The sequence below is a fragment of the Apodemus sylvaticus genome, chromosome 9 (genome assembly GCF_947179515.1).
Source record: "Apodemus sylvaticus chromosome 9, mApoSyl1.1, whole genome shotgun sequence".
Taxonomy (NCBI): Eukaryota; Metazoa; Chordata; class Mammalia; order Rodentia; family Muridae; genus Apodemus; species Apodemus sylvaticus.
The window spans coordinates 52,351,708-52,363,687 of NC_067480.1; the positions used below are offsets into that span (position 1 = coordinate 52,351,708).

Here is an 11,980-nt window from a genome sequence, read left to right on the forward strand (position 1 = left end):
ATAATGGTACAAGCCCATAATCTAAGCTTCTCAAGAGGCTGGATGAAGAGGATCTCCTTTAAGGTTAGCCTAGAAACCTTAGTGAGACTGTTTCAATATAAAGAGAAAAATGAGGGCTGGGTTATGGCTTGATGGTGGAGTATATGTCTAGCACAGACACACCACACACACACACACACACACACACACACACACACACACACACACACACACTGATAGACGTACAGTCTGAGGCAGGGGAAGAGATTCTGGCTATTTGTCATCTTCCACAGTCCTGACCACACATCACAATGAACCATCTTCAGCCAGAGTCAAATTCTGACATGCGACCATTCAGCTCTGTCTTCCCAGGGCACAGTTTTCTAATGGTTACTCAGTTGTAGAGTAGCAAAATGAGATGGAGGGAGGCCCTGCTAGTAGGAAACTTTAGCTCAATGAACTGCATTATGGAGGTGTGCTGTGGAGGGTTATTTAGAAGCAGCTGGTTGCATTTAACAGCTTTCCTAAAATGGATTATTTTCATAGGAAAGGCTCTGGCTCAGTGTTTCATCCAAGAGCAGGAAGCTGGGTCATCACAAACCCACAGTAGCAGGACCCACCGAAGGTTTTAGCCACAAAGTATAACTAAAACTTGAGCTCTTCACATTCTGCCTAACACATTCAAAGCCCAATTTCTGCATTTCCCTAATGGAATCATACCACTGACACTGGTTCGAATCCACCTCTTATGTTATTCCTCCCCAACATTACTTAAAGGTAGTCTGACCACTAATAAGTTCTTGCCACATGTAAACTTTGAATTCTGCGGTTCTGGCCATTTCTCTTCCATTGGTTATGAAATGCTGACAGGTAGAATGTATCAGAAACACTTGTTTCCTGTACTCTCAAAATGTGAGCAGGTCAAAACCCTTGAGTCAGCCACACCCCTTGTGTGTCACCCTTTGTATTAGAAAGAAAAGTATGAACTTAGGACACATGAGTGTATTAGGAATTAACTCATGCTATTGAAAAAAAGAGCCACAGGAAGTTATGATATTTTAAAACTAAATGTTCTAGTAGAGCTGATATTCTTGATTTATTGAATACCTCTCTAGAACCAAGTTTATGGTAATATTGTTGAGTGCGTGTGCTTCTTTCCCCTTCTCATCTTTCGGAACCTGTTTCCCCCCCCCCCCCCCCCAGTAGATGAGCCACTTCCTCAGTTCTCTGACTCTCCACAGACACCAAGACTCTTAACAGCCCTAAAATGTGAGTGAATGGCATTTATTTAATCTAATTCTACTCTCCTGAAGCAAAGAGACACTCAAAAACAATAAACCCTCAAGATTTTTACTTTGAGTGAAGAGAAGTAAAAAGAAAACCGAGAAACAAATGGAGCCAGGGAAGAAAGCCAAAACCAGAAGCCTTAAATGAAGGATAATTTACATATAGAAGCATCAATATGCCAGTTCTCGAGGACCAGTTTGGACCTGTCTGACACAGTTCTTCAACAGTGTGAGAGCACTGGCTTGAGTGGGTGGAATTTTTATGAAATTCCAAAAGCCACGAGATAGCACAGCACCTCCAAAAATATGCTCTGTGAGATTTTTTTTTTTTTTTGCACAAAGAACATACAGATAATGTCACTCTAGCACTAAATTTAGCAAATAAAATTGATTGTGATTGATAAGACTCAGAACCTTTTTTTAGACTCTTTAAGTCAAATTACTGCAATATAAATGTTTTTTCTAAAAGTCAGGAAATTCTTACTTTAGCTCTAACCATATTTCTGCTGATACCGGGTAATGATAGACTTTCAGACATTTGTAGCTCTACTGCAGGCTGAGATGCAACCGAGATGCCTCAGCATCCCTGCAGAGAACTCAACTGCAGTCTTGAAGTTTGGAAGCTTCTTTCTCAATAGATTCAGAGTTAATCTGTTTTCTCCAACAATAGGCAGCAAAGCTTGAAGAGGAGAATGCCTCTGCTCACTAATCCTAGTTTGACATGTAGGACTGAGTAATAGGAAAAACAGAGGGAGGAACCCGCAAGGCACAGTAAGCTTTACCTGTGCTGAAGAATCTTGTCTTTGGCCTGCCTCTGATGCTGCCTAAGCATGCGTCATTGTTAACTGTACTATGTTACCTGGACACAATAAGGAGGCTCATTTAGAAAGAGTCTCCAAGTTTCAGTATAAATAATTTTTAGTTGAAAGAGCACTTTGAATCTGGAACTTGGTGACAGTAGAAAAAAAATGTATTTCCCTTCATGATTTGTATAGGAAAAATTTCCCTGTTAGAAAAAAATTATGGTATGACCCATTTTATAAAATTAAACTAAAACAGATGTAGAACTATACACAGCTGCATGTGATGATTATATAAATCTTTTATGTTCCTATTTTACCTATATGTATTTTCCATCTTTAACACAATGTATGCATTATTTTGTAGTAACAAAAACAGGAAAATATATAACAAATAATAAAAATTGAGTCATTTTAATGTTATGGAGCACTTAATGTATTTTAGGAACTTAGAAAATCCTGATATAGAAAAGAAAGTTAAAGAAGACAAAAACATGGATTTAGATTCTTTTCTTTCATGCAGAGATTCGACATCTAAATGAGTCCATGGGTGAGCCCCAACTTCTCAGGCACATCTTAAACTATCACCCCAGTTTCTTCTCAGGCACACCGTGTACCATCAAATCTCTACTTCGGCCATCCCACCAATAGCACAACACCAATAGTGCTTCCCCTGGAAGTACTTTGTGTGTTAATTTTCCAAGAATACTCCAAAAGTGCTGCACACATTAAGAAATATCCTTTCCCAAAGATAAATAACATCACGGGTGTGGTTAATCTTATGTGCAAACAAATGAGTTGTGTGGCTGGAAAAGAAATGACACCTTAATGGGGGTTTCAGAAGAGCTTTATTTAGATGGAATCCAGATACACAAGCTGCACATATTTGCTGCTCACAGGTTGACAAGTTTAGACATATGCATACTGAAACCACAGCCAAGATATTAAAAATAAATATCATGAGGGAAATTTCATTAGAAAAAGTGATCTATCAGGGCCCTAAATTCATTGGAACCAGACCTGTAAAGTATGCCTCTTGCTGTTCATGATAAAGCAACATGACCTCGCCAGCAGATAGTAGTTTGGCTTCATATCGGATGCAGTCTTTGTATTTTCTGAATGTATGTCCTTAGTGTCTAAGTCTGCAAAAATCAGATAAGATCTACTAATCAGCCTAGGAAAACAGATCACCTTCAGTTTAAGGTAAACCCCACGTTCAGTCATGCAACACTGAGCATATTGCTGATAGAAAATTGAAGAAACAAATTTTAAACAATTTTAGAATGATTTTCTACCTAATCCTTCTTGGTCAGGATAATGTTCTGAATTAAAGATACCCTTTTTTAAAGCTGGGCAGATGGGTTCAAACCTATAATTGTAGAACTCTGGAGAATGAGGTAGGAGTCTCAGGTTTGAAGCCAGTCTAGGATATATACAGGGTTCCAAGTCAATCTACAGAGACAGACTCTGTCTCAAAAGAAAAGAAGAGGCGAGGCGAGGCGAGGGGAGGCAGGGGGAGGCAAGGCGAGGCGAGGGGAGGCGAGGGGAGGCGAGGGGAGGCGAGGGGAGGCGAGGAAAGGAAAGGAAAGGAAAAGAAAGGAAAAAAGAAAGAAAGAAGAAAAAGAAGAAACAATGAGCTGTTCTCTCTTTCTCTCTCCCTCCCTCCCTCCCTCCCTCTCTCCCTCCCTCCCTCGTGCCTCCCTGCTTCACTCCCTCTCTCCCCACCTCCCTCTCTGCTACAGAAATCTATGCCTGTATAGTTAAAATTCTGCCTTGCCAGCCCTTCTCTGGAAGTAGACAAGAGAAGAAAAGTTTCATCTTTCATAAGCATACAGAGCTTTGCATATCACTACACTGTTCAAAAGACATCCTCGGTATGTAACAAGGAAACTTCCAGAAAAATTCCCAGAGAGCTAGCACCTTCCACAGATCATGATAGCTCAAACAGACTTTTTATAATGAAAAGTTCAATTTCCTCATCATCTTGGGAACCTGAGCACAGAACTGAAAATCAAAATGACTGTGTCCTTTGAAATACATTTTGGAGGACTATATTTTCTAATCAAATTGTCACTGTTCAGGCCACCCCAGGATATTTCTTTTGGAATGCATTTTTGCTGTTATAGACTAAGAAAAAAAATAATATTTTATTACCTTAAAATCCTGCTTTGGTTCTAGTATAAAATCAAAAACGACTGATTTGGTCACAAGTTAAAAAAGAAATTATAAGGGGAATGTGTCAAATTCATAACCAAATGAACAATGCCTTTGAAGAGGATGGAAAGATATCATTTATAGACTATCAAGAATGTTCTCGGTAAAGGCAGCATCACTAGAACAGGAGATGCCCTAATTACATCCTGGGAGTTGGTTCTTCTCCATGACACATAAGACAGTGGAGATGGAGAGAAAAGAGATTGTCTCATCCCTTACTGCTTCTGTGGGGACCAAAGCAGAGCATCAGGGCCAAAGGGAATTAGCTAAAGGGTTATATTAAACAAAGCATGAGACATCCACATCACAGTTTGAAAACTTAAGACAAAGAGATTGCATACAAGCGGGTGGGTACAGCACAAATAGGAATCCAGGCAGGCAGTAACCAGATATTTCTTTGTTCAGAGAGGATCTGACCACACAATGATCAGAAACACCCCACAACAGAAAGGCATGGAGCTTGAATCATCCAGAGGAAGACAACCAAAAAGATCAAACCAGACACTCAGTCATCTGAGATATAGGTGAAAGAGGGTTCAGGAAAGACAGGCCTTACCTGAGCACAGAGGGAATCCAGTAACCATTGCCCCTGGTGTGTCAGCTCCGTGGTCCAAAACTCCTGGGAAAGAAGTCTTCAGTAGTTATCAATTCTAAGCCTCACCCACAGAAAAACTGAGACTTCAGACACAACCTGTAAGAGAGGATGGGGAAATAAAGATGTCTGAGAACACATGAACATGAACAGAGGAAAGAGACCAATGAAGATGGCGATGAGATACCAAGAAGGTCTCCTTGAAGACCATAACCACTCTCTGGAGAGATTAAAACTCACACAAAATCTGCTGCATCTGTTTACAGTGTCCATCACTGTCTTCTGCTGGTGAGCCTCACGGGTGAAACACTACCCCGCCTTCCCCCGCAGTTTATTGTTCTTAGAAGGAAACAGCTCTGCTCCACGGATGGATAGGACTTGTCTTTCTGTTGTTTTAATTCAGCTATCCAAGACCGGTATGGCTGAAACCAGACCGTGGTTTTCAAAGAATAGACAAATTGAAATCAGACTGAATTCTAAACTCCCCCATGTTCTGGTTTCATTATGCTCTTGAAACCCAAGTCAATTTTGTGAAGAACAAAAAGAAGAAAAGAAGTTCATAAAACTGGGCTTGAACCCTCACAAACTTGACCCAGTTATAATCTGCAGTTGGAGGATATTCAGTGTTAATTCAGAGTACACTGCAAACAGTAGAAGTGAAACTCAATGTGTGCGTGTGGGTAAGATGTGGAGGGAAACATTATTATGTGAAAGATTTAGTAACCCAAGAAAGAGTTATTCTTAAGTGGCTAATGCATTAGCCCAAACCCACGGGCAAAAAACAGACATAGCCAGCTAGAAAACATTTCCAGATCCACGACCCTAGAAACTCCTCAAAGACCATAATTCTAAAACAACTTTTCTGATTAAGTTCAAATTTTCCAAGAACATTCACTCTTTATCCGAAACTAAACCATGAGAAATTTCGAACTAAAAGCCACTGTAAACCGCTTACATGAGAACTGTTTTTTTTTTCACGTTGGAACAATAGAATAAACTCTGTCAGTGTGATCATGAATCAAAAAGGCTGATCACAGCACACACACCCAATAAAAATAGTAAGAGAGATAAGAAAGAAGAGAGGGGAGAAGGGAAAAGAAAGAGGGGTGAGAAGAGAAGCAAGGGAGAGAGGATAGAGAAAGATAGAGGGAGGAAAGAAGAAAGGGAAGAATTTAATAAACCCATACAGTCCGAAAGTCTGTTCCTTGTTGTCAAAGGAACAAGATGATGGTAATCTTATTCTAAGTGTTTCTGAGAAACATTTTTTACAGATCTATTACCTGCCATGTGGGGAATTTTCTATTCCCAGGGAATCCCAAAGTAACTGGGTCATTCTTGACACCCTTTTACCATTATTTTTCTTTTCCAGTCAGAGTTCATCGGTAGCACAACCATTGGCATTCTAGGTCAAAACTGAATTAACCATGGAATAATTTTGATAAAGGAAACATTTTGGAAAGAAGTGGAGAAGGTCAGAGAGAGCCACAGATGAGAATGTGATCCCCACCCCCAGTGAGGAGCAGAAGGAAGGGAGAGTGAACGGTAACATTTAGATTCATGGATTATTTAGTCTAACATGTTTAGAAAGACTATTGGGAATCTTTGAGCTAAAGTGGACCAACTATGTCCACTTTAGAATAGGCTTACTTTAGAATTGCTGCCTTGATCACCAGCATCTAAGAGCAATCCAGAGGAAACAAGACTTAGAGACTTTACTCTAGTAAAGTAATAACAGGAGCTGTTCATGCTGCTTGCTTCTCCTCAGTGTTCTTCTCAGTGTTTCTCCTCAGAAGGAAAAGCCCATAGGAATTGTGGGAAAGTAGCTGCCCAAGTCCTTGTAGAGAGTTGCACTCATATCAAGTAAGGGGTAGACTATGGCATTCATGAGAATGAGCCACATAGACTCTCTACTGTAAGGATTATAATTAAGCAAGAGCTCACACTCCTATACTGTGGTATCTATTGTCATGCCAGGGATTGAGTGCTTGTGCCTTCCCAAATCCTTCCCAATTTTCCATGCTGAAAACTAGTCCCTAATATGATAGTATTTGGAGGTTGATAGAAGGTCATCAGTTCACAGGGAGGAACTGCCAAGAATTAAACTGGTGCCTTTATTAAGGAGGCTGCAGAGAGCTTCCCTACACCTTCACCATGCAAGAGCACAGTGGCCAATGTCTTGATTTGAAATGATCTGCCTTAGAATTGCCAAAGCACTGTCTCTTATTTATGAGTCACCTCGCCTGTACCATCCTCTTGCAGCAACCTGAACAGACAAGGACAATAGATACCACAGTATAGGAGTGTGAGCTCTTGCTTAATTATAATCCTTACAGTAGAGAGTCTATGTGGCTCATTCTCATGAATGCCATAGTCTACCCCTTACTTGATATGAGTGCAACTCTCCACAAGGACTTGGGCAGCTACTCTCCCACAATTCCTATGGGCTTTTCCTTCTGAGGAGAAACATTGAGCAGAACACTGAGGAGAAGCAAGCAGCATGAACAGCTCCTGTTGCTACAATTGACCTCAGGACTACAGCTAGGCCTGGCTGAGAGTGGAGAGTACTGTCTGCTCTTCCAGATGACCCAGATTCCATTTCCAGCACCCACATGGCACCTCACAACCATCTCTAACTCCATTCTCTGGGGATCTGTACCTCTCTTCTGGCCTCCTCAGGCACCATGCACACATGTGATACACAGCTATGCATTCAGGCAAAACGCTCCCACACAGTAAGTGTGAAAACAAGCAAACACATTTGAAAGACTACAATTTTTCCTCTGCCCAATTTCTGGTAGCCACTCTGAATTCCATGACCTCAACTTCAAGCATCACATTGGCAATCTTGACGGTATGAAGCACACTCTCATTCTTGAGAAGTGGGACTGAGGCACCAGTAACCATACACTTCACCATTCTGAGATGTATATATGTTTACTGTTAGCAAAATGAAGCAAGATATAAGACACACACCCAGTATACGACCCTGCTACAGCTATTTCTCTCTGTCCTCATTGTGCAGAGCTAGCCTTATGTCCTCCTCCTTGATCAGATATCTCCATCTGCATCATGACTCTGATTCCTGCTTGATGTTCCTTATTTATGTGACATCCTACTTGTCTCTGGATAGTACTGTTGATACAGTGCCCTGACAGCAGAAACAGTATACTTAGATTAAGTATCTTTCTCTGTGAAGATGAAGGACCCACTTACTCTTCTAGAATGAAAAGACTTCAGTGTAGCCAACTTGCCAGTTGGTCTCCTAGCACTGAGCCATAGGAAGGATTCTGTATTCATGTCAGTCTAGCACTCATAATAGATCAATATTATTAATAGATAATATGTGAGTTCATGCTCCTAGAACCCATATGCCATCTCTCTAAAATTTGTATTTTAAGCATGCATGCATCTCTCTCTGTCTGTCTGTCTTTGTCTCTCTGTCTCTCTGTCTCTCTGTCTCTCTCTCTCTCTCTCTCTCTCTCTCTCTGTGTGTGTGTGTGTGTGTGTGCGTGTGTGTGTGTGTGTGTGTGTGTGTGTGTGTGTCCCTATATCCTGACTGTGCTGAATAGTTTTAGTTGGACACTCTATAAGCCTTCCTGAATCTATTTAGTTTTTTAAAAACCAGAAATGTTAATTAAACAGAGAGATAAAAGGAGTTGCTCTCTTGCATCTTTTAGGTCTTTAATAATGGCGTTAATCTCCACTGTCTACTCACCACAAGATAATTTTGGATTTACTACATTGAATGAGAGAAAAGAGGACTAGATAGCAGCAAAGATTCATATTTTGTCTTCCCTTCTTTGATAGTTTTTATTCTGTAGACCAGGAAACCTTTAGAGTTGTTACTATAATTTCCATACACATACGTAAGATACACAAACACACACACACACACACACACACACACACGCATTTGGGGATAGGGAAAATTGTCAGTTATCCAGGATCCCACTTACTACTTGGATTTATAGACTCTCTAACAGGAGGACAGCAGTTATCTTTATGGCATTTAGGTCTCTAAGTATTTGTATCACCTCAGACTTTGTCCATTAATACCAGACGTGATTAATTATTTCCCTCTTCCACATCTAAGTGGCCATGATTCCCTTTCAGAAGAACTAAAAAGATGCCATAGTAATTCTTCCCATAGCAACATCAAATCTCTCCTTCTAATTGACCACCTGTTCAACTTCAAGTCTGAAAAATAACTCAAGCTCAAGAATTGAGCAAAGAATCATGCTCAGTGTTCCTGCCCATCTGCTTCTGCCATTATTTTTTCTTGTAAGCCCTGAGCTTCCAAGAGTGCCATCACCCTCAAGGATGTAAACAAACCCAGATCTGTGACCATCTCTCCTACCATAACCCCGAACTCGCTGAAATATTAATGTTGTTCTGAAAAATAAATTCCTTATAACCTTAGTGATTTGTCTTCTGATCTTGTCATGGAGCGGCGTCTTCTGAGGAGTCTTCCAGTCCTGCATTCTGTACTCATGAAGCTTGCCCATTCTTAGGTCCCTTTATTTCTTCCTCTACCATTTCCACTTTGGGAATATTTGCCATTGTTTTACCCAACCTTCTACGTGCCACCCAGCAGTGAGTTTGCCTAGTCAGTGAACAACTTTCCTAGGGTATCAAATGTAACATCTTACAGAAGTGCCTTTATGTCAATTAAATCTTCTTTAATTTCAAGCCTCTTTGATCAAACCCCTCAAAATGCAATCCCAGGAGTATTTGCTTAACTCCTATCAAACTAATGGCTATGGATTTTCACTGTACAACCTCCTTTTTAATTAACCAGACCCAACATGACAGAGTTAATCCAAGCTATGGGCTTGGAAGGCAGGAGAGGAGGTAGGGATAGCATCTTGAATGTGACATCTCTTATGAGAATGAAATCTTCTTCTTCTTCTTCTTCTTCTTCTTCTTCTTCTTCTTCTTCTTCTTCTTCTTCTTCTTCTTCTTCTTCTTCTTCCTCTTCTTCTTCTTCTTCTTCTTCTTCTCCCTCTTCTTCCTCTTCCTCCTCTTCCTCCTCCTCTTCCTCCTCTTCTTTGTCCTCCTCCTCCTTCTTTTTTTTTTGAGACAAGTTCTCTCACTGTGTAGGTCTGTCTGTCCTGCAACTCACTATGCAGATTAGGCTGGCCTAAATCTTCCTATCTTAATCTGCCTGCCTCTCAAGTGCTAATATTAAAGGTGTAAATCACCATGCCCACCAAGTATGAGATTTCTGTTCCATCTTCTAGCACCTTAGAATTGATAGTTCTTCCTTTGCCCAGTGAGCCACTTCTGTAAGCCCAGGATATTTGGAAAGGTGGAATACTCTGCCTCTTCAGGTATTATCTAGATAGTGCCATGCCAATCAATCTCTGGAACTCTATGGTTCTGATCAGGTCTTTAATCTGCTCCTCAACTACACATATCCTGTGACAGAAGACTTCTACATCTTGAGAATTGCCATAGAAGTCCTCAAGCACTCACATGTGAGTAAGGTGTCCATGCTGTCTGTTTTTTTACCAACTCCACACAAATTAGAGTTTGAGAGGAGGAATCATCAATTGAGAAAATGCCTCTATAAAGTCCATCTGTAGGCAACTGTGGGACATTTTTTTGATTAGTAATTAATGGAAAGAACCCAGCCTATTGTGGGTGGTGCCACCCTGGACTGGTCCTGGAGTCTATAAGAAAGCAGGCTGAGCAAGCAATGAGGAGCAAGCCAGTAATCAGGACGCTCTCCTGAATCAGTTCCTGCCTCCAGGTTCCTAACCTGTTGGAGTTCCTGTCCAGACTTCCTTCAGTAGTGAACAGGGATGTGAAAGTATAAGCCAAATGAACCCTTTCCTACCCAGTTTAATATGGTCATGATGTTTCATCACAGCAATAGTAATCCTGTCTAAGACAGCATGCTTTTCAATGTTCAGTCTATTTTCAATGCTCATCTTCAGGGCATTTATGCAATTAAGGAATATTCAGGCAGCTCCACTATCTGTGTATCAATTAACCAACCCACAGTTTTCAGTAACTTTGGTAATCACACCATAGTCTGCACTCCTCTTAACCCTGATGCTTTCCTGGGGCCACAATTGTTAAGCAACTGAGCTCTTAATTGCCTTATACCAGAGGTGGGTATATCCATCTAAGAGCCAGGATTGTGTGTTTTCACATGCTGGTTGGTGGGAAAACTAATCCAAAATGCTATACCTATATGTTCAAAGCCAAAAATAAATAAATAATAGATCTGTTCTTCTGAATAACAAATGTCAAAAAATGGGGCATAAATACTTTCTGAGCCTCCGTCTTTCAGATAAAATGCTAAGGCATTTCCCTGTGTCCACAGAAAAAGATTTGCAATTATTTCAGACCTAGGAGGGGATTAAACAACAGTAGAGTGGGATTCTTTGGATTTGTGCATCAACCCCATTTACTAGGTGAGCACAATCCTGAAATGAACTTGTAACTCCCATAAACACTCATCCAACTCCAGTCACACACAGCAAGCATCCAACACTGTTAGCTTCACAGTGTGTAACATGTGTGAAAGAGGCTCCAGAGGGAAGCCTTCCATCCCTCTGCCTGCAGGAGAAGGCTAAGGGAAGCTATGCCCCTGAAAGTGGGTCATTACTGTCTATTGAGAACTAGAACTGCATGAGGAATTGGTTCTTCTAGGAGGAAACTGGTCACAGCATTTGTGAACTAAAAATAAGTTAAAAACATGTTAAAGCATAATAAGCTGAAGTTTCTGTGGCTTTACAAAGCCAGAAAGAAGGGAGATGTGGTAAAAGAAAGAAAACATGTCTCTTATGTCTAGATTTGCATCATCTGGAGCAACTGTATGTTTGTCCAATGGGCTTCTTCAGGCTTTAGGCTCCAATAAAGTTGAATTTAAAAGAAGCCGCACCTTCTCATTCTTCTTACAGTTTATACAGTTATTTGGATTTCTAGAGCTTTGTCTATCTAACAGAAAGAAGCCACGTATAATTAGGAGGGGAGAGGAAAGGACTGGCCCACGATGTGCCATACTCTCCTCTCACCCAACAGTGCCTCCTCCGCAAACACAGCTGAGTTCAACACAGGTTTCCATGAAATAGCCTTAATTCCTGTTGACCTTTGGAAGA

General features: G+C 40.8%; 1 long non-coding RNA gene across 1 annotated transcript; it reads right to left on the bottom strand.

The window, feature by feature from the left end:
* Positions 1-2,927: 2,927 nt before the first annotated feature.
* Positions 2,928-5,385, bottom strand: LOC127692515 (uncharacterized). Its single transcript, XR_007979479.1, has 3 exons — positions 5,112-5,385; positions 4,836-4,970; positions 2,928-3,207 (listed from the first exon to the last, which is right to left on the bottom strand). It is a non-coding gene; the product is annotated as an uncharacterized LOC127692515 (long non-coding RNA).
* Between the last annotated feature and the right edge of the window lie 6,595 nt (positions 5,386-11,980).